Genomic DNA, 23393 nt, shown 5'->3' with positions numbered 1-23393 from the left:
AAGAGGGGGAGAGAGAAGAAAGGGAGAGAAAAAAGCCCCAAACTCAGCTAATATAAAAGTTCAAATACTTGAGATATTTTAGATAATTTGCATAGGCTTCTTTTCTTACTCATTGACTAAAAATATTAATTTTAGAAGCACAAACTTAAAATATTTTTCAGTATACCGACCATATAAGGAATCACAAATTAAAGGGGGAGTGGTTATTTTTATCACTCACTTAATAGTGTCAAGCAAACCAGACGCGGTTACGTTTTAACCGTTTTGGAACAGCAAACTCATGCCACTGTGTTTATATTCCCCTCCCTCAGCCAAAAGATCCAAGCGATGCTATAAGCAGGAGTTGCCCATCCCCTGCAATATCAGCTAAAATACTCATAACTGTTGGATGGCACTGAACTCTTAGAACTAAGTACTTGCTTCTGTACTGTTTAATGGCTTCATTGAGTAAAAATGCAATTACTGAAGAGTCCCATCTACATGAATCCCATTTACATATTCTAGAAAATAATTTTATCTCAAATTCTCATAAGCATGAAGACAACAGAATTCCAGGAAAAGGAAGCGTATTTATGAAATGCAGATACTTTTAAAAAAAAAAAAAAAAAAATTCCAAGTCAGCTTACAAAAACAATGTGTGTAACAAACTAATTCTTTTTCAAATTAACACATATCCTACCTGCGATTTCTTTCAAAGGTGACATCTGATATTCAGGGGGGTTAGTTTTGGTGGTTTGGGTTTGGTTTTTTTTCGGGTTTCCTTTGAAACAGCCATTTTAGTTTATATATTAAACATGAACAAAACAGTAGCATATGAGTAAAGTCACATTTCAAAGCAGAATATCTACAAGGGCTGTAAACTAGATTATCCAGGGCAATGTGCTCTCACAGTTGTGAGATGCTTTGTGAGAGCTGAGATTTTTCTATAGAGGTCCTCAAAAAGATCGATCATTTCATTTACAAAAACTGTTTGTTAGTTGTGGTTGGGAAAAGAACTTCAGAGATGCAAAGCAAAACATATGCCGCAATATGTTTGCATTCATCTGTTTATAACTTTAGACCTAAAAAAGTCTCAAGAGCGTATAACCTTCCTAGTTCTCCCTGTCTATTTTTCAGGCATAAAGCAAGCAACCAAACACAGAATTAAAGGAAAGCCTAGAATTTCCACAAAACCTGACCAAACATCACTCAATTTACAGATATTTACTACAATCTTGATACTACTACAGCTTACTATTCCTTCCAATTTAGTGGTCATTAACTACTACTTCCAGTATTTGTTATACTCTTTATTTACAAAACAGACTACTTGTCAGAGACCTGGCAAGAGAAAGTACTCACTACTACTTCCACTTTAAAAAATCTTAGAGTCCTAGACTAGAGTTCAGACAGCACTTGTAGAGCTCTGCAGACATGCAATGCCTCCTGAAATGCTTTTACCTCTGAAAAACTGCAAGAGCTCAAACATATAGATACATATAGATACACACACACACATGCACACTACGTATGTATGGGAGGTAAAGGCAGTTCTTTGCAAATGCAGACTATTTTAACAGCAATGACTTTACACTGATGAAGACATTAGTTGCTGTCCAAAAGGTTGCTAAAAGGTATATACATATATTTAAAAAAAAAAAGTAGTATTTTCCCAGCTACCACAGTTTCAAACAAAATATTATAACATTCAAGAGACTTCAGCTAAGTGACCCATCCTTAACAAATTCAGACGTTACTGTATTTTGACATCATGACTGTTTCCTTATTTTAACTGTCTGCTTTTTCTTTTCCCCTTTTAATTCTGCCCTGATGCATGCAAAATTCCATATCATGTTGCAATGTACAGGTAACAGTAACCAGAAATTAATAAATTAATAAGCTATCATCATGTTTCAGTAAACACTACTGTAACAGAACTGACCAAAACCAGAGAGAATGTAAAATATTACTCAGAACACAACAAACGCCATTACAAAAATACTTTATATACTTACATAGATCCCTTGGAAATCACCTGTAGAGCTGCTATCAAATGTCTAAAGGAAATAAGACTACGTCACCCTTTCAACTGCCCTGGTACAGTAGTATCTTTAATCTTGAAGGCTTCCAAAATACGTTAATACATGGAGATATGCACATCTATAGTCTTCAAAAAAACCAAAACAACCAAGCACACGGAACTGTAAACTGCTGGATAGCTCTGTAAATAGATGATGCTTATTTGTAAGACTTCAGATAAGTGGCTTGTTTCAGCTATACACTGGTTTGTGTACTTTTTTAATACTTTTTAATATTTTCAAGCACAACACGGACTAACTGCTGTTCAGCTGATTCCCGTATGACAGCTCCCATTGACAAATGCAATCACAGAATGGTTAGGGTTGGAAAGAATCTTAAAGCTCACGTAGTTCCAATCCCCCTACCATGGGCAGGGACATCTTCCACTAGACCAGGTTGCTCAATGTCCCATCCAACCTGGCCTTGAACACTTCTAGGGATGGAGCATTCACCACTTCCTGAGGCAACCTGTGCCAGTGTCTCACCGCCCTCACAGTAAAGAATGTCTTCCTTATAACTGATCTAAACCTTTGTCTTTCATTATTCAAGATATTTAGTCTGGATAGGCATACACACAGCCAGGTACTCTCTGGTCATATGTTAACCATATGCCTAGGTCTTAAACCAGCCTTCACCCCATAAATCCCCATACCTTCTGCTAAATCAGGTATAACTGATGTGAAAAGTGATAATGCAGAAGCACTGCTGATATCCTTTCCACTTCACATAATAAATCAGATTAAACTGCCCAAGACTGGAACTTGTCTACTTCACCTTGTGTCCAAAGAAACTAAATGAACATATTTAATTCTCAAACATCAGAATTCTCCTTAATGCATCTATCAGACTTTACCCACTTAGATAGGTTTTTCTGAGGACACTTTTCCAGAGATGGTTTTGAGCAACTGCACTTAAAAGGTAGCGTAAAAAAAATAAATTTCTTCAGTTACAAATATACTTTCATCATCCTAGAAACCCTGCACAACTCAACGTAAACTTTCTCTAAAAAAATAATAACAATCTCTAGCCCTTAAAAAATCATTCAAGGAGCTGGCCGAATCCTAAGTCAGCCACAACATCATTCTGATGGTAAACTCACCAGCCACTAGGAAAAAGTATTAAAATTATTTTACCTTGAGCACAATAATTTAAGAAACATGCTATGAAGGACAGCCTCAGCTCAAATCTTTCTTGGTTTTTTTTCTTCTGTCAGGGAAATAGGCAAACCACAGTTTCGTTATCAACAGGTGCTGATTTTTTATGCAGGACAAATTTACAAGCTTCACATTTATATTAAAATAGCCAAACTCAGTACTTCAGAAACAGGGTACACACTGCCTCTTGAGAAAGGCAAGGGGAAGAGACTAATTTAGCATGTTGACAGCAGCACCTAAGACAGTTTTGGCTCAAACGACGATTCCTAACAGTAACTCTAAACACACTCTTCGAAGTGGAAGGAGATCCTCTTTCTCTATTTGCACAACTCAAAGTCCCAGTGCGTTATTTCTGCTTCCGCATATCCCAAGCATAGTACTAAAATGAAATATATGTGGAATAGCCACGCAAGTGTAGTAAATGGGGACAAAACCACAATTTAAGCTTGTTTACAGAACTCAGATTTGCCTTTTAATTGTATCTATCAATGTTAAAACACACTAGAAGGGAATTTAAGGATTACTGCTAGGATTTCAGGATATTGACAAAATATCTGGGACCCTAAGCTGGGCAAGAGGAGTTATAAGTTGTCTAAAGAAAAAGAGGAGGAATCCCTTATTTCTATAACTACACATACCACAGCTGCTCTTCCAGCTCTTTTTAACTTGGAAACCAAAAACGAAGGCCCAGCTTTTGTCAGACATGTCAGCACAGAAACACCATGTTTAAAAATCTTGTTCAACATGCTTTCAAACAGCAGTTCATATGAAGTTCAACAGCTCTGAAAATTGACAGTGGTCAAGTTCAGGCTCCATGACAACCAAATGCATTCAAAATAGATTGTGAATAAACAGTTATTTCATTAAAATAAGAATACTCAGGCTGCAGCTCCTCAAAAGCCAAAGCTGACTTAGATTTGGCTGCTCTTTTCTCACCTACATCCCTCCTTACCTTCAATCACTGAATACAGACCAATCTCTTGCACCATGTCTGGCATCTGTCTCAGTCCTGCTGAGTCAGTTCTGCAATTTAGCACGATGTAAAATATTCACCTTTTTGATCAGTTTTCTGCTGACTCTGCACTCCTCCAGAGCCCAAGTCCAACTTTCAGCTTCAAAACCTACACACTAAATAAGAACCTAATTGTTCTTTTTAGTGCATGCATACAGCTGACACATTTATATTCTGCATAATACTACTTGATCACAGCAAACTGCATTTGCATTTTTGTGCAGTCTTTGATATTCTGGACCTTTGAAACTCACAGTTCCTAGGTTAGGGCCATAAGACCAAATACTTACTGATACTGGAAGAAAGGGTAGCCATGCTCTAGGACTGTGCTGGGGCAATAAACAGGGCATTCTGCTCATAGAGGAAGAAATTCATTGTATTAGGCACTATGGGACACAACAAAATAGGGATCCTCGCCTAAAAACCTCACTATCTTAACAGACTGTGTTTGTCCACAGAAAGACAAAACCAGACAGCTCACAAACTTCAGCTATCTATAATAAGGTTTGCTGAACAGGCTAAGAATATAGTACAAGAGAAGTAAAGAGCAAAATAAAGTATTTCTGACAGTTCTTGCTAAACTGACACAGAGCACCTTGAAGACCACAGCTAACATCTGGTTTAGTATCAATAGTAATAGACCTCACCTCTACTTCTAGAACACAAGTGAAATGTTTACAGGCTTTTCTATATATAGTTTGTGTCTGTCATAATAGTCTACATAAATAAATTTGAAGAAATAAATTTAATCAGGCATGCCAACTACAAACTTCTCTGACACTGGGAAGCAAAGTGAACAAAAAAAGACTCCACCACAGTAAAATCCAGCATCCTTACCGTTCAGTTCTCAATGTTCCAGCCCAGTTATACATAGAGAGACTTTCACAAGTCCTAATTGAGGCTCAGGTTGACTACTACATACGCTCAAATACATTTCAGTGTCACAAAGTATTTGTACTTCAACATATGAATTAAATGTGAAGACACAATTTATCAGATTAAGTCTTTCAGAAAATTAATTTAATTTCATTATTAAAAAATTGGTTAAAGCCCCTTAAATAACTGGAGAATGAGTAGAATATAGTCCCAGTGACACAATCTATTCTGTGTTCCATCTCTACTCCCTCACACTTTCCACATATCATTCCTACCTTGGTGGTTGTGCTGTATTGCCATAATTCATATAGTATCCTTCCACTGAGAAAATAAACCATTATCCAGGAGCCTGTAAAATGTGTACGCATTGATTAAATCCCAGCAAGTTTCTTCTTCCTCTTCCCTGAAGGTAAGCACACTCATCACTGGATTGGAAAGTCATGCTTCATTTTCTCTCCCTCTGTCCCATGGTTCTTTGGTTCTTTTTTGTACAATAGTACACATTACATGGGACTCGAGGACAATTGCCAAAACACTTGAAAAGCCAGGGATCTAGTTATTCTCATTGGAACTGAACATGTGGTTTCAGACTCTTGCCATCTAAGGAACACATTAAACTGCCAAGAAAGGCAGCAGTCCTCCTCCATCCTTCCCAACTCTCAGGTCCACAGCTGTGCCCCCTTCCTTGGAAAGCTTTAGTGTTCCCACTGAATACATAGTAAACTCCATGACCCAATTAAAAACTATTCACATCTTCATTAGGTTCATCTCCTGCCAGTTTAGTAAACTGAACTGGCTCAACAAATGGAAGAAAAACTTAAAGCTGGAACAAAAAGGTTAACAGGCCTTTTTGTGCAAAAAGATGCTGGCTCAGTTTATGGCACACAACATAACTTCCCACCAAGTATATACCTTCACAAACTGATCACGCTCGGGTTACTACTACTAAGAAAAGAGCAAGTCACAGACAAGGCTCATCTTCCTGGCGCTTTTCCACCTCATGATGAAACAGTTTAGGTAGCTAAATTAGCAGTGAAGTTTTTACTTTTACTTATATAGTTAGGTTTTTTTGCTTAGCTTCTTAAGCTGGCCCACCATGGAAAAGCAAAGCAAAAATGCCAACAAAGAGAATTTGCAAGTATGCTTAACCAAGGGAGAATGTGGACAGAGTCTCTTGTCATCCAATGCAGGCTGCTGTCAAATAGCCATGTCATATTCCCCTGCAACATCCAGGCACCAGAGTAGGTAGGGGTTGCAATGATGAAGGCTACAAGTCCATCCGCAGCCTGACCTGGTCTTGCAAAGCTCTGAAGCAGGAAACTACTGTAATTCTTGTATGATGCTCATGAGGTAATCTCTAATGCATGTAACATCACAAGGCACTCTAAAACTATGGTAAAGAAAAGTCTTCAAAGTAGATCAACAACAAAAAAATACACAAACAGGTTTTCCCCTTCGTTTCTTCAATACAGTAAATACATGAATAAATAGAGATTCCACGTTTTCCTCACATCATTCGCTCTGGAACTACAGCCCTAACATTTCTCAGAATGTAGATTACTGTCACCTCAAAAAAATTTTTAACAAAATATGCATCATCCTAACATACTCTTTTTTAATTTAACATAAATTTAACATGGGCTAAAGTTCCACCTGTAGTTCGTTTACCATGGCCTTATCGCCAGTTAGGGAAACCCTGACCTAGAAAACTCTCATTGAAGAATGAGATAAATTAACAAACTTCAGTAAATATTCATATCATCTAGTGATGAAGTCAAAATACCTTATTTTACAGATTTAAAACTCTGAGGTCTCGTTTTCCTATTTTGCTAGCCTCCATCCCTACTGTTAAGCATAATATTACAGCAAATCTTGGTATATACCAAGATACTACTGCAGAGGTAGTAGGCTGCAAAATTTTGCTGAGTTTTAAATGGTATTATAATTCATTAAGAAGAATTCAAACACCTTACTTAAGTCAGGTATGCATGTGGATGCATGCTCACACAGGGAGAAGAGCCAGTACAGACAGCAGGTATACATCAACCAACAAAAGCTTTACTGGGGTACATTCATTACCACGTTGAATAAGAGTTTTCATCATTCATGGCAGCTCTGTACCCTTACCAACTACTGCTACAGGTAGCTCATTTGAGACTCTCTAGCACTTGTTCTAAAAGGAAAAAAAAAACCCACACCACTAAACCCAGAATGTACTTGTTATATTCTAATATGACGTACTACAAGACTTTTTTAGAATTTCATCCAGTAATTCCTCATCAAGCTTTCATCAATGTATGGAATATCCCACAAAAAGATCTAATTTAAAAGCATTCACAGATGAAGAAACCATGACACAATTTCATCAAGTGGAATAGACTGTCCATTACCATCAATCCTGTATTATCTCCTGGCTTACCAATATAGAAGACGACGACTTTCTGGTGTGGAAAAAATTTTATGAATCTAACAAGAGGTTGCAGGTATCCTGCCACAGGGTAACTCAATCTGAGTTTGGTAGCTAAAAATTCAATTCACACTCACGTTTATACCAGTTACCTTTTGTCAGCTTATCCTCAGGAACTGGCCACATACATACATACCTACACATACATACCCCTTTAGCTCACTACAAATCTGACTTTGCTTTCCCTCAGACAAAAGAAATAGAAGGTTAAGGTTAAGGATGAAGTAGCACATGATTGCTAAGCCAATCTAATAATTTGCTGCTACCAAAGGAGTGGAAAAAAAAGGAGAGGTATTGTGGAAGGTTCTGTTCTGCCCACATTCATCCTCTTCCCAGTCTTCACTGCTCTAGCTAATTGACCCCAAAGAAAACCAACTTTTTTCAGGTTTGCTTACTGGTTTTCTTATACACACAGATGATGGCAAATTATTTGAATAAATAGGCCTTTTTTTTTTTTTTTTTTTTACATTCTAAAGGTTTAAATGTTGCAAAGAACTTGGGTCATTTATTTAAAAAAAAAAAAAAACAAAAAAAAACAAAAAAAAAAAAAAACACCTGTATTGTATTATATTATGTTACTGAATGTGTAGCTCAGGCTTAGTCTGTCAACTTGGGATAATGTTGATTTGAATCCCTTTTTGAGTACAGTCACTATGGAGATGTATGGAATTAATTTCTGAATATTCTCTGACGGCAGTCATAAGACAGAAGTCCAAAAGAAATCTCTCATCAAGATAAAAGCCCTGGAAAATTCTCTCTCACAGAGAGCCTTTCAGATTAATTTTGACTACCTAGACTTTTAGGAGGCCAAACAGAAAAAACTGATGCTTTGGGACAGTGTATATAAACTTCACCAATTCCAGCAATGAAATACTGGGCATAAACTGATCCATCTAATGCTCTCCAAGTTATCTGTCTTTTGTTCAGGAAGCAGACACTGCTCTAAAACTTTCACAAAATTATCTATTTCTTCTAGGACATGATAAGATTATGCAACTTTCCAATTACTTAACAGCACCTCCACCAGCATCAGAAGTTGTTAGGGTTCTTGACCGAGGGAGTTTGGTTTCCTGTAGCACTTTTTTTCCTAATAAATATTCCTAAAATGATTTTAATAAGAGGTTACAGGAAGGAAATGAGGACAAATTTAAAAAAAGAATAAATAAATAAAAAGGTTTTTAAATCCTGACCTTACAGACCTCCAAACAGTACTCAAGATCACCACATCTGAGGTATCCAGGAAATAATAAGGCAAAAAAATTTTTTGTGTCCCACTGAAGTCCCTGCAAACTACTGAGAATAGCTCACTAGATGGAAAGACTCCAAAACAAAGCCACTTTTCCAGCAGATCTTCTTCTTTAATTTTCTACTAATGTTACTGAACTGGTGCATTTCATATAATGATGTGATGTGCTTTTTAACAAAGCTTGCTAGAAAAAAAGGAAGCTTTCTATATACACGTGCTGTTTCCTAACTTGTGAAAGAGCTCAACAAGAAGGTCATCAGCATGATCTGACAGACTCTGAGGATGATGCCAGCAGAGGTATCCTTAGGAAGAATGCAATTTTTTCAGATGCATCTGAAATAGCATAGCAACATATGAAATCATAGAGGCATAGCAAAAGGGATAAGAAAAGGAAGATTCAAAGCTCATGCCAGGTGCACCAAATGGACCAGCTGCAGCCTAACAGACTCATCTCTATAGTCCTTCATGTGACCAGTGTCCAGTGCATGGCAAAAAGAAAACTCTGACCATGACAATGTAGTCATCAAGACAGTTACAACAGAGAACTCCCTCAAATCATTAACACCATACACTGACATCTTCTTTTCCAACTCAAAGCCACATTTAATGCCTTCAAAACTGGAACTGCCCTCTTCCCCCTATCCCACCCCCTTTTTTTTTTTTATAAATAAACCACCACCTTTGGAAATAAGCCAGAACTCAACACTGCTAATTTGAGACTTCACTTGAACTGAACATAAAGGAGACTTAATAGCTTCAGAGCTTAAGAGAAAGAGATCTCTATGGAGTTCAGTAGTGCTACGCTGAATCTATCCGAGGAAACATGGATCCTCAGACAGATTTGCAGCCAAAGCCTGATCTCCTTTTTTGCTCAGATTTTTATTCAAAATATTTCAAGTTAGCTTCATACTGGATTTACAGGAATTACTAGAAACCATAAATGCATTCTTCATGGTTGATTCTGTGTTTAGCAAAGAGCAAGAGACATGCTAACCTATACAGATTATATCTGCCACAGACAGTGCTTGAAAACACCGAGCAGTCTTCCTCCCTTTCCTGAAGGGGTCAAGGAGATGGATGACATCCTGAAGGGCAACAAAGACAGCCAAAGTGGGAAGTTCTGAAATGCCGAATAGTCAACTCAAAGTAAGTTAGGGAAAAAGAGAAACAAGACCTTATGAAAAATACAATGGATTGCTGAAGAAGGGCATGGGAGAGGGGGAAAAACCGGCACTGAGCATCAAAGTAGCTGCACCACTATTTGACTAAGGAACCTCAACTACTCCTAGGAACTGAGTAATGCCATGTTGTTTGTCACAAGACAGAAGTCTTCAGCCATGAAAAAAAACAAGCATTATGAACAAAGTTTACTGCAGAGCAGACTGGAATGAGACTCAAAGCAGAAGAGAAGATGGATGGGATTTTAAAAACAAAACCAATTAAAACAAAACAAAACAGAGAAGCTATAAGCCACTGAAGAGATACAGCATTTATGACTAGTACTCTTATTTACTAACCAAGAAGGAACCAACTGAACATTTCCAAAGACAAGTATTGTAATTCAGAATCATGTTTGCCCTATTAGCATGTACATCCTGATAGCAGGCTGCCTGATAACCTCACATGGAGCAGGGGACCTAACGAAACAAAAATCTTCAAACTCAGAGAGTGACACATTTAAGAGCACTCTCATACAGGAATGCAAAAGAATGCAAATAAGAACGTATGGAGAAAGGATGCCCTGTGAGGCACTTGCAGTGCTCCTGCTTTCAGTTCACCCAAGAGAAGCAAAAGAGGCAGACAGAAAAATTCCCTTACTTTCCACACACACACATGTTATAGAGTAAATGTATTGTCCAATCTTCCATATTTTTATTTGAAGTTATTTCAGATTATTAAAATATGGACAGATATTAAAATATGGATGGATTCAGGTATTAAGAAATCAACATTCCTGTCTACTTTCCCACCTAACAGGTAAATAGTTATCAACAAAATTTAAGTAACTTTAATAAAAACGTTAGATAAATGAATCCATGAAAGTGAAACAACAGTATAATCCCAGCAGCTCTGGTCACTTATTTAAGAGGACAAGCAAGCATGGAATTTCCAGAAGAGCTGCTTGTTTCTTTGTTTTTTAACATAACTGGTCCAGCTGGTGGTTATGTCAAAACCAGGCTATCAAGGGAAATGTTTTTTCATATGTCTCCTTTGTACAGCAGGAACAAGAAAACTAAGCATCTTCACTCTGCAATTTAGCTTCTGGTATCAACAAGGTATGTTTATATCTTATAAAGACAGCTAAAAAATACCCTTTATTAGAGCACTAACTTTAGGAACTTCAACTCAACTTTCACTTTGTCCAAACAGGGACAATACATATTTTGTGTGCACACGTATATCTTCAGAGAATATAAAATTCAAGTAAAAAATTCAGAAGTGTATGAGATTGAGGAGGTATCTATATTTTGCATTGTAATGTTTGGGCCAAGGAACAAACAGAAAATTAAAACCTTAGTGTTTCTTAAGAGGTTTTAATCTTTAAAATTTTGGGGGTTTTCTCCCTCAAAAGCACTGTTCTTACAGGGGAGGGAGAGAAAGTAAGAACAAGCAGGAGAAAACACTAAGCAAGCAAGAGACTGAGCAAGTAACAAAAAGAGAGGTGCTTGAGAGACCAAGCACCAGAAAGGACGTGAGAGAAAAGGGCATGAACAAAAGTTCAAAAATTGTAAAAAAGAGCAAGTGAAAGCGAAGAAGAACTAGAAGAGCACAAGTGAAAAGAACGCAAGAAAACACATGCATCAGGAGTAAGCAGGAGAATTATAAAGCAGGACAGTTAGAAAGCAAGCACGAGAGTTGGAGAACTCATCAAGTAAGACTGTGACAGCACATGTTAAGATTGCACGTAAGCAAGACAGCATCAGAGTGGGAATATTAGAGAAGGAATGTGCATGGAAGTTTGAAATAGCAAGCAGAAGTCTGAGAGAGGCAGAGCGGGGGGGCAGGGACAGACAGACAGATTGGTGAGTGATTTACTACAGGAGGGGTGGCAAAAAATTCCTCAAAATGATGTTCTCCATTAAGTAAGAGTGCTATCAGAGCCAGTTAACCAACCCCTGCCTCTTCTAGGAGGAACCCTGTTCCTGTCCACCCACACAACTCATTCCATTATCTTGTCAAATGTCTCAGCAGCAGCACAGTGTACCAGGTCTGGGAACTGATCTGACTGAAAAGTAACCTGATTCTCCACCCACACACACATCCAAATGTTATATATATAAAATTATATATTTCACCCAACTCAGTTTCCAAGTCTGATTCACTGGTTGGTCTTACAAACAGCTGTGCCAACACAAAGCAGGTGGGAACAAGTAGCCAGAATATGGAGAGGAGAGCTGCTTAAGTGATGACTGCCTTCAAGGAACTCATTGTTGCACACTTTGCCTTACAACGACTCTTTCAACAATTTCCCTCAAAGTGCTTCAGTGGCTCTACATCTTGCAGCCTTAACTTCATGTCAGTTTGCTAATACTCACACTGTAAACCAAACACGTACAACATCGTCAGATTAAATCTTGTGCATATCACACACCCCTCACAGACGAGGCAAAAAAGAGTTGTTGCTTTTCATCTTTTTGCTTTTTTAATCAATTATTTCAAATTTGGCATAGGCACAGTTTTGGGGAGAGAAAGGTAATTTTCACTACACTCAGAGAAACATACAGACTTCATTGGGTGGAAGCAGAAAATGGTTTAGAGTAGAAGGAAAAAGGGATAGAAAAATCAATGTTGCTCATGTTTTTCTCTGTGTATACTGTTCTTTGCTGTGCTGCCCTTCAGCATTCTCAGCACTGAAATTCTGTATAAGCCTATGGTCTTATCTCCATATTAGAAGATGGAATTATCTTCTAGTGAAAAAGAAGATGATGATAATGAAGACTTATCATAGAGATAATGAAGTCTTCTCAAATTTCTCCCAAGTTTAAGAAGGTATAGTAGTAGCAGAAGACCAACAGTTTCAATCTTTATTCATCAGCTTCTGTTAGTTTGTATCCCTTCTCTGCCACTACTACCAAGCAATATCTCAAGACTCAGTAACAAATTTGATCAGCTGAAACTAGAACAGAAATTATTATTGTGGAAGACATTTCAGACATTTAGCAAATTTTCCTTCATGAAAGCTAACTAAACCCAAGCATGCAAAAGTGTGGTTTACACACTTGGTATACACTTACACAGTTAACCCACTGTTCCTGAAACTATTCACCCTCAAGAGGCTAAGCCGTAAGACTGAGAACTCAGTCCTAAAAGATCAGGTAGAAGAGGTGGGACCTTCTATGCTAGTAAGATGGAGATGTTTCAATCATACAAGCCGGGCAAATACCATATATGCCTCTTTCTCCTTCTCTGTGAAAAAGTTTTATAGATGTCACAGAATCAGAGACTATGTTAAGAAATGTTACGGCAGGCCTGATAAATCTTTATATGTTTTGCAACATAATCTTTACTTGCACAGTCAAATGTTACTTTATTCATTGAACAGATGCTTATCATGTATATCAGGACAGCACATGGAAAACAAAGCTATGCAGTTAATACCAGCTATACCATAAATGATACTAATTACTGAAATACTCCATTAGTTCTTTCCAAAATTGAAGTATGTGTATCAAATGGGAAAAGAGATAGCAAGTAAAAAAAAAAAAAAATAAATAAAAAATAGTTCTTTATGAGTTTTTTTAGACAAGCAAATCCCCTTTTGGAAAAATGAGTTTGAACTGTAAATGCCCCAAATTTCAAAAAAGTCTTAAGTTCCTTGAACAGAGCTCTATCTGGATATGCTGAGTCACTCTCCAACCTGAAGAGACTGCTTCTCTGTGTTACAAAGCACTCAGAATATAAACTCAAGTCAAATGCAGCTACAAATACACAGCATCCTGCTATTAAGATGTAAGACACCTAAACCCTTAACCTCAGCTCTGCCTATTGCGCCATTGTGTAACTTTGGGCAAGTCACTTTACATTTTTTGCTTTCATTCCCCTTTAAAAAGCAGTTTAGTAATATCTATTTGTCTCCTGTTAGCAAAGCAAAAACTGGTGCATGTATGGAAAGCAACATGACATTAAGTGCTATACAAAATGCCTAAAATCACCAGAACTCCTCTCCTCACCCCAAAACCCAGGAATTCAGTGCCTTAGCTTAAGCTGCCAATAGATTTGGTGGAGGTTTTTTTCTGTACATTAGATCTTAATAATCGAAAAATATTTTCACACGATGCTAAAAGAATCAAAGAATCTCTTAGCAGTTGCTAGATTCAGATACTAAAATGTTAGACCTTTGCACACAAGCCTGTGAGAAAGTTACAAACCTGAGACTAAGTGCAAGGTCTGGACAGTGTGCAACTATTAACAACTTGTAAATATAATCAATTTTTTTTAGGTACATCAGACCACCAAAAGCAAGAGAGTTTTCCTGGTTTTGTCAGTGTTTGAGTGCTTGACTAAATTGGGGAATTTTTTTGGAAATAACTAATAAGGTCAAATGCAACCCTACAGAGGTTCTCAAGATTAAAATATAAGAGGAATGACCATACTTAAATACATGGAATACAATGCATACCACCAACTGGGACCACTGTATGCTTGCTAAAAACATACCTTGAGCTGCAGCCTCTCCTCAAACCACAGATCTCAAATTATTTTGTTTGATGCAAACAAAACTTTGCTTTACATACAAAGATTCAAATTATTTTTTTTAAATAAAGTAGCAGTAGTCAAAAGAATGAAAGCATACAAAGAATCCTGTATCAGAAAATACCAAGGGAAAATTTTTCAAATATGGAAGTCTAAAAATTAAATTCTTCATCTCATACTGAAAATTTGGTATACAAATAATTACATATTCTCATGTTTCAATAAACTTAGGTAGGAACTAAGACTTAAATCTTAACAAAAAAACCTGAGGCAAACAGTATGGCAAAATACTTGTTCATCTATGTAAGCACTATGTAGACCCAAGATGACACTTTGAAGTAAAAAAAAAAAAAATTTGTGAAAAAGATACAGACAATGATGAATGACATTGGGAAGGTCAATGAAGTCCCTTCTCTCTCATTACAGACCTTGAAAGTACACACTAAAGGGCACCAAACATAAACTAAGGCCAAGGAAATCTTTTTCACACACAAAAGAATTATTTACTGATCTCACTCAGGACATGTCCCTGATGCAAACAAAAAATAAAACATCCCACAACAGTTTTCAAGATCTATAAATTATTACATTGGACAGAATGGGATAAAAAAAAAAGGAAAAAAATCCTTCTGTTTCAGAATGCAAACCTACCATGAACTCATGAACTTCTCAGTACTAGGAAAATATTTAATGACATGAACTACTCCAAATTGGTGTTTCCTTCATCCTGAGGTTTTCTTTTAATAAGAATTTAGAGAGCTTACTGAGATTTTTTTTTTTTGAGGGGGGTTATTAAATAAAAGCCCCACACCCTACAAACGGCGATAGTCTATACACACACAAATCATGGATACAGACTGATCCTAGGTCACTGATGATCTCTAACATTTCCAAATGCAAAGCACCACATGCATATACTGGCAGAGCTTCAGAAGATCTCTTCAAAATGTCAAGTTTGTCACATAGGTACATTCCTTTCCTCCACATACAAAACACTGAGCTGAATGTCCCTGTGTATCAATACATGCATTTTACTTTTGTATTTCACTTCCATTACAACAGTAGCTAAAAGGAAACAAACACATTTTAAAACATCCTCGTATACTTTGAGGAACATTTTTATAAATTGTGCTGAAAAGAGAATGATTTCAAAACATGACACTAGAACTTTGTGTACTATAAGTAGAACCTGTTTTCTCCTTTCCTGAAATAACTGGGTGCTGGTTAAGAACATCTATAGCATAAAACCAGAATGATATACCTGCTTTATGCATGTATACAATTATTTCTTTGTATTATGAGAAAAAAAATGGGGGGTTTATCTATACTTTAAAACAGAGAACCCTAAGATAAGACACATAACTTGGCCAACATGTTTTTCTTGCTTTATTAACTTTTGTAACAAGTTAAACAGAAATATTTTAGCAAAACCTTGTACTTTGGTTTACTGCAATTGCCTAGCAGTATGCAAATTAAGTAAAGGGGCACAAGGTATTACCTTCAAATACACATTTAAAAATTGTCTCAAATTCTAATGGTTTCTTACATAATAAAACCATTACATAGGTTTCTAGTCCACATCACCTGAAGCAAAGCCAATCTTGATTTAAGAATGACAACAAAAGTTGTCAGTGTTATCATTAACCGCTAAGGTAAGGCAGCCAAGTACTTGTACTCCAACAGTCTGTTTCCATATGTGCAACTGGATTTCTCAAGGTTTCAAAACTAAGCTCACAAAGTTTTAAAATACCCATGCTGTGAACATGACTAAGTTAATTTAACTCCATAGAGATACATAAATTAATGTTTTGATGGGTAAAAAGCCTGAAAGTAGACTCATATGGACACTGTGAACTGCAAATCATGACTGCACACTTTGTAAAATAGACAGGTGAAAACATCCTCACACAAATCCTACAAAGACAGAAGATAACCCTCTTCTAAGGATCACATCAGATGTCATTAATGACTTCCATTCATGCCTACATATTATTAGTTCTTAGACCTTCTATCATTAAGATTTTGTACAACAGACTTACATGCACTCACAACCCTTTTTAGTTACCAAAAGGAAAAACAAACCACAAACACATACGCATTTACACAATGCTGGAACAAAAATGCTACATAAGAGAACATTGGGAACGAATGGGTATACACCTCAAAGTCATGAAATACTGATTAAATGAAGAAAGAAGTAACACTTCCTTCATGTTGTACAGTACAAATCAAAATGGATATCAGATCCTGAGTAAGTAGTACAACAATGCAAAACCAAGCAATTTTTAGCTATGCCCTTATAACAAAAACTTTAACTATAGTTTATAACTCAATATCATATATACTCTTTCCACTCAGCTTTCAACATAAATTAATCATTTATGATGCTGTCTCTAGTAGACATAGTTCACAGAAAACACTGACTTAGGAACTAAGCTTGTAAAATGCCATGTGTATTAAAAAACAATAAAACTGTCACAAAAAGTTTGTGAAGTTTGAGAAGATACAACGGTCATTCAAAATGAAGCTGTAGTTAACTGACCTCTCCCCAGAACTGTTCCTACTAGTGCTTCTGATTGGCGGAAAAGCATAATGTCAGTTTGTAGCCCTAACACACACAGAACTTCACTTCAGCAAACATCTGCTCTCAGTGGGAAGACACAGACAGGTATGTACAATCACATACATGTTCGGCATTTGCAGTAATGCTCATTTTCCTGTACAAGGGCCTGCCATAAAAATCTCAACTTCTGCGAGCACACTATGACATTGACAGGAAAGCCACCCTAAATACAAGAACACAGAACTCTAAGCTTGTGAACATCTGATCATGGTGAAAATGTACATTAACCTTCATTATTCCACAACTACAACTAAGTATAGTATTTATGAGTTAACTTCTACTGGAAAGCAAAGGGAAACTGCCAGGATCTTCATGCAACAACCACTTCTTATTAACAAAAACATCAAGATATTTCAAACACTAACTTGCAGTTCTTGTCAACCCATTAAATCAGTACCTACTTATCTATAAGTTAGACAACAACAAAGAAGCCAGAATTAGACACAATCCATGAAAGTTACTGAGCTTCTACTATCAATAAGCTTTTGCAAGACTGTATTAGAAACTGATTTGTCTGTTACCACACACATACCCCATACATATTTCATGGTTTAAGTCCTGTTAAAACTGCATTTAAAACCCAAGAACGTATGCTGTGTAAGTAAGAAAAAATCTGTAGTTACTTACGACTGGACAGATCAAACAGAGATGAGTGTAAGGAAATTAATTTTTCAGGAAAATGTGGAAGTAAGTAAGTATACATTAGCTTCCCTACCTGACAATATTTTTATTCCTCTTTTTACCCCTTCCTTCAGTATGAACAGTAAACTGATAGCATGGACACAGAAGTATTTCCCCTACAGAGGAAGTGGATAAGCTATGCTCCAATTCGCTCCTCAGTCACAGATCCACTGGCAAACTAAATGAGAAGTTATTAGTAATTTACATAGTTCACAAGAACACAAATTAAGATTTGAACATACAGGTAAATGGGATTTTCAGTGAACAAAAATGTCAACTACCAGAGTTTGAAGCCAGGAAGCAAAAATCCAGGGAACAAAAGGTTTTGGGGACACAAAAATTTAAAATATCACTAACAAGTTTGATTTGATCATTACAACATCTTTAACTATGATTGCGACACTAGCCATTTTACTGGTTTGATTATTTTCAGCAACTCAAAATTCAGCCAAAATTTTTTCTATTACATTTTGAAAGGAGTAACTCTGCCATTAGAAATCAATGGAAATTTGTACATTTCCACTCCTCTCTTATTTCACCATCCAAATAGATATTAAAAAGAGGAAACCTTTCAACACATGAATATATTATTAACTATTCCTTTAACTGACTCAAAACAGAGTCTATTTTTATTTGCCTCTGGTGAAAAAGAAAAAAAAAATTAAGGGTTTTGGAATGTTATATAATACAGAAATTGAAAGCTTGGTTTCTCACAGCTGGAACAAAACTGACACTTAATGGACTTAATTTCACTTTCATTTACTTACTTTCACTTTCTGGTTTTTAGTGCTACCAAGACCCTGGAAACTGCAAGGAGTATGTTTACAAATAAGTGCTAGCTTATGTTATTTTAATTACAGAAACATTTTCACTGCTTTTAAGAAATTATATATTCAGAGCTGAAATTAAACTGATTATGTCTTCATACAGGGTAACTGAAATAGCTGTATCTCGACTTCAGAGGCTCCACAGTATTTGTACTGTATGGACATAAGCCGAGTTGACTGGGAACAATCTTCTACGTTTCCCTAGCCCTTCAATGAGTATTCTCCCTGCAAATGATACGGATAGGACATTTCAAAATGAATCAGCATATGATTACATCAGTACCTTTCATACTGAGCCACTTCATCTCCAACCTTTTGAACTGCAGAAAAACTCACCTATCCTTTAGAGACTGTGGAGGGAAAGGGGGGAGGAGCAAGGGAGGTGAAAGGAAACCTTGTGAAGACAATGGGATTTAGCTTGTCTCATCACTCTCTGCTTTCTAGTTAGAGAAGAGCTCCTTTTTAGATCTGTGCTCCTAGACAAGTAAGCCATAATCAAGAATCCACAGCTACTGGACAAGATTCACATAAAATGAGTATTAGAGGAAGCGGAGCTAAACTCCAAATAAAGCTGTGATAAGTATGAACTAGAGACCTATTCTAAAATAATAAAATACATTTGTACTAGTAAAAGCAGTTATTTTTTCAGTTATATTTGGATAAAAGAGAATCAAATGCAGAATTTTACTTTACTTCCCCATAAGGAAAAAAAGACAACCAACGAATATCTATTACATACTGTTACATTAATTGTCACAGGCCTAATGTTTAGGCCACTGCAATTCCATTGGTATATTGTGTCATCTGGAAGACAAAGTATTAGGTAACTGTACATACAGTATTTGTCTTCCTGGAAGCAACAATTGTTTCTAATTATTGAAAGTTTCTCCAGTGCTTCTAAACCATCAATAGACTACAGTTCCCACAACTCTCCTCTTGAAGGATCCATGGAGGTAAGGAAGAAAAAAGAAAATAGGAAGGAAAGTGAGAGTATTCCCCTTCTCAGACTGTCTTTTTTCTTTTTTTTAATCCACTCATAAGCTTACAAGCAAGCCATGTTTGCCCAGAAAGGGTTTTTTGTATTATTTCAAATAGTCTTAGAGAAAAAAGACGTCTCACTGCATAAACATATGAAGGCTTCTAGGCTTCTTAAATTCTGATGAGTAAGAAAGTTATTATATAAATTAAAAAAAAAAAGGATGTTTCTTACCAAACTCTTACCAAAAAACTGTAAACTTAACAAATAATCTATCGTACTCAGTTATAAAGACAAAAGCAGCAGTTCTCTGTAAATAATCCTATTCTAAAACAACAAATCTATTTACAAAAGGATTTCAGAAATTATACAAGTCTCCCATGCTCCCATAAAACAAAGGTACCAGAAAGTTTTTTACTTAACTTTGGAGAACAGTTCTCCAAAAAAAATTAAAAATTACAGTAAAAAACCTAAACATATATTTCTTACTCAAAATATAAGATATAACAGCAACTTTCAACCTACAGCCCCATAGTCAAAAAGCACCTAAAATACAGAGTTTTTTGGAAGAATGCTGAAAAGATAATCTAATTATAGCAACAAAACTGCTTCTTTGGTAAGAGCATGTACTAGTCTTTATCACCCATTTCAGTTCAGATTAACCTGAAAAATGCTATCATAGTAAATAAAGGTACATTTTTTCATGTGTTTAACTACGCTTCTTTCATACTACCATATGACCATGTGGTAGGGTTTCAAAAACTTTAGCATAAACAAAAAGGGACTTTTTCACTCTATGTTGTTGACCAACTGATTAGAACTGAAATGACAAAAGTATCACAGTAAGCCCATTAAGGCAAAGACTAATAACACAGTTAACCCAGACACGTTTCTTTGCAAGGCCCTATCAGAATTAAGATTTTCAAATATGCTATATGAGTTAACACATGTCCTAATTAAATGTAACTTTAAAAGCTTAGACAAAGCATACTGTTTTTACTAGGTACCAGTCACATTTTGCTGCTTTGTTTAAACTATCAACCAGCTTGTTAGAAGTCATTTATAGCCATCACATGTTAATTCCCAGTCCATGCAAAACCCACATACTTTAAAAATTGATAAATTCCCAATTACTAGCTCATTATTTTACACAAGTAAGAAAATACTACCATAAACTGACACTGAAATAGAGAACTCTTGGCTGCTATTAGGTAAAATTATCCTTGTTGCAGCTTCTCCGTCACTGTCCAATGTGGGGGAGGGGATTCCAATGACAAGTTCTAAATCCACCCAAGTATTGATTCAGGAACTGTAACACTGCTGCTCATGTAACAAATTGTCTTTCTTACCTATCTGCCTGGTAACAATATTAAACTATTGCCATATGTATACGAATACACAAAAATTTTATAGAAGGAACTGCCCTCTCTTCTTAAGAAGACCATACTCTCTATTCAACTTTGAACAAGACATACTTGCTTTACTCAAAGAATATTAAAAAAACATGAATTAAACTCAATGAGCTTCATAAACATTGACAGAATTTTTAATTCACAGCAGAAAATGAAAATTTAACACTTCACACATATTCTACTTCAGACTGCAAATAAGAACACTCTAGTTCTAAATAATTAATATAAGCCGAAACCGTGAAGTGTAGCTTATGAAAGCAGTCTATATATACACACACACACCCCCCTCAAGTTCACCAAATATATATAGATAATAGCTAGTAAATAATAGCTCATACTCTAGAGTTATCTGCAGTGTTAGTGTTCTAATTCTACAAAGTATAATTAATTTTCCAAAATTATCCAATCTACTGAGGTTGGGGGGAGGGTGATGTGGACAAAAAGACAAAAAAGTTTACCAAAACTTTTTAGGGCTACGGACTATTCCAAAGAGGTAAGTTAATTTTTCTTGGTTACAGACAGGTAATTGAATACTATGACAAACAAAATGCTTGCTTATTTATCACCAGGTATCATCCACATATTCTTCAGCTTCACACCCATTTTCTTTTTGGAAAGAATGAAATACCAACATGATAATAAACCAAGTTGCTAAGTTGTACTTATCTAGATCCCCCTATAATACTATATCCATGCAAGTGTGACTATATATACCTACCGGCAAAAGTTTACAACACACTCTCATTCAGATTAAAACAGCAGGTTGTCAAAAACATGCTTGTTGATTTATTTTGTAGTCAGATATTCTGTCTTTGTTAATCTTAAAGAACAATGAATGTTTATTTCCCCAGATGACTGTGGAGTAATAGGAGAACTAAGTAACAGCAGCAATCTAGATACATGATCAAAGAACCCCTACATGGCTTTGGACAGGCTAAACTGAAAAACTTCAAAGCTGACTGAGATTCAGAATTGCAGAGATTTCGAAATTTCAAATTACAGTACTTTTAGCTGTGTTTTCTGATTGGGGGGGGGGGGGGGAATGCCACTCCAGAGAAGGAGCACCCTCTGTATTGGATGAGGTCTCCAATTTCTTCAGCAACACAACGCTGAATTCCTAAAAGACTGCAGCTTGCTATTAAAATACAGAAGTGCCTCTGTGTCCCTGCACCTATTTCCCAACTGCTTCTCCCTCCTCTTCCCCACCCCCCCCCGCCAGAATGACAGTCATCTCACACAGGTACTCCTTCTACATCGGCCTCCAACTTCCCCACCTATCACTCAGTCCCTAACACGGGTGCAGAAAGGGGCACCCAAAGCCTCCACCACAACAGGTGCCTGCTCAGCTGATGGTTCAACTCCTGACGCCCTCCTCGCCTCCCGCTCCCAGACCGGGCGAGACCTCGCACCCGCCCACCGCAAGGCGTTGCGCATAAGAGCGAGAGGATCGAGGCGAGCTCTCTTCCTCCATTGCCGGTTCCGCGGCCCACCTCGTCGCTCCGCTTCCCAACCCGGCAGCGACAGCCTCTCCCGGACGCCGAGGAGAAAAGGGCCGCAGAGGCCTCGGCGGCCGCTGCCCCCCGGCCATGCCCGGCCTGCCCCAGAAGGGGGCGGCGGGAGGGGGGGGGCGGCGGGAGGGAGGGCGGGGAGAAGGCTAGTCCCGAAGCCCGGTGCGGGTCCCGGCCCTGCCAAGGCCAGCCCGGGGTTCTGCGGGCCCCGGCGTTCTCCTCATCTCCTCTCTCTAAGATGGCAGCGCAGCTGCCCCCTGCGCTGCGCCCCCTTCGACCGCGCCGGGCCGGGAGGTGGCACCAGCTCGTCCCGCTGCGCAGCTCCCCGCCACCGGCTGAGGCTTCTCACTTACCCGTGCGGGGGGCTGCGGGCCCAGCGCTCCGGCCCGGCTTCTCCCAGTCGAGGCCTCTTCCCTCGGGCGGCAGGCGCGGGTAGGGCGAGGAGAGAGCGCTTCTCCCAGCCTCGGCCAGGGGCCCCGGCGCGGCAGCGCCTCCCTCTTGTGCGCTCCGCAGTCCGGCCGCCCCGCCGCGCTCGGGCCCGCACGGCTGGCGGCGGTGCCGGTGCCGCTCAGGGCGCGGGGGGCACCGGCCGTGGGGTCCGCCCGCTGCGCGCGTTCCTCTCTGGGCGGCGAAGAGGAGGGGGGCCCGGCCCGGCGGGCGGATCCGCGGCGCTTCCTGGCCGGGCTAGATTTTCTATCGCTCACAAAATGGCGCGCGTTCCAAACCTGCGCAGCGCCCGGCGGCGGCAACGGCAGGGCCCGGCCTCACCTCACCTCGGCTCGGCGGCGGCGGTGGCGACGGCGGCCTGAGCCCCGGCCAGGCAGCGCGGGGACAGCGGCGGGCTGGCGGGCGAGCGAGC

General features: G+C 38.2%; 1 protein-coding gene across 1 annotated transcript in view; it reads right to left on the bottom strand.

The window, feature by feature from the left end:
- The window catches only part of DYRK1A (dual specificity tyrosine phosphorylation regulated kinase 1A), an 88763-nt gene extending 65737 nt beyond the window's left edge, over positions 1-23026 (bottom strand). Inside the window, exon 1 of the mRNA XM_080612032.1 lies at positions 22888-23026. The gene's annotated coding sequence lies outside the window, so the exon portion shown is untranslated. The remainder of the gene's footprint in view (positions 1-22887) is intronic.
- Positions 23027-23393: the final 367 nt, after the last annotated feature.

This window comes from Psittacula echo (genome assembly GCF_963264785.1).
Source record: "Psittacula echo genome assembly, chromosome: 3".
Classification (NCBI taxonomy): domain Eukaryota; kingdom Metazoa; phylum Chordata; class Aves; order Psittaciformes; family Psittacidae; genus Psittacula; species Psittacula echo.
Note: the sequence above shows the minus strand (reverse complement) of the source record. Positions and strands in the feature narration are given on the sequence as shown.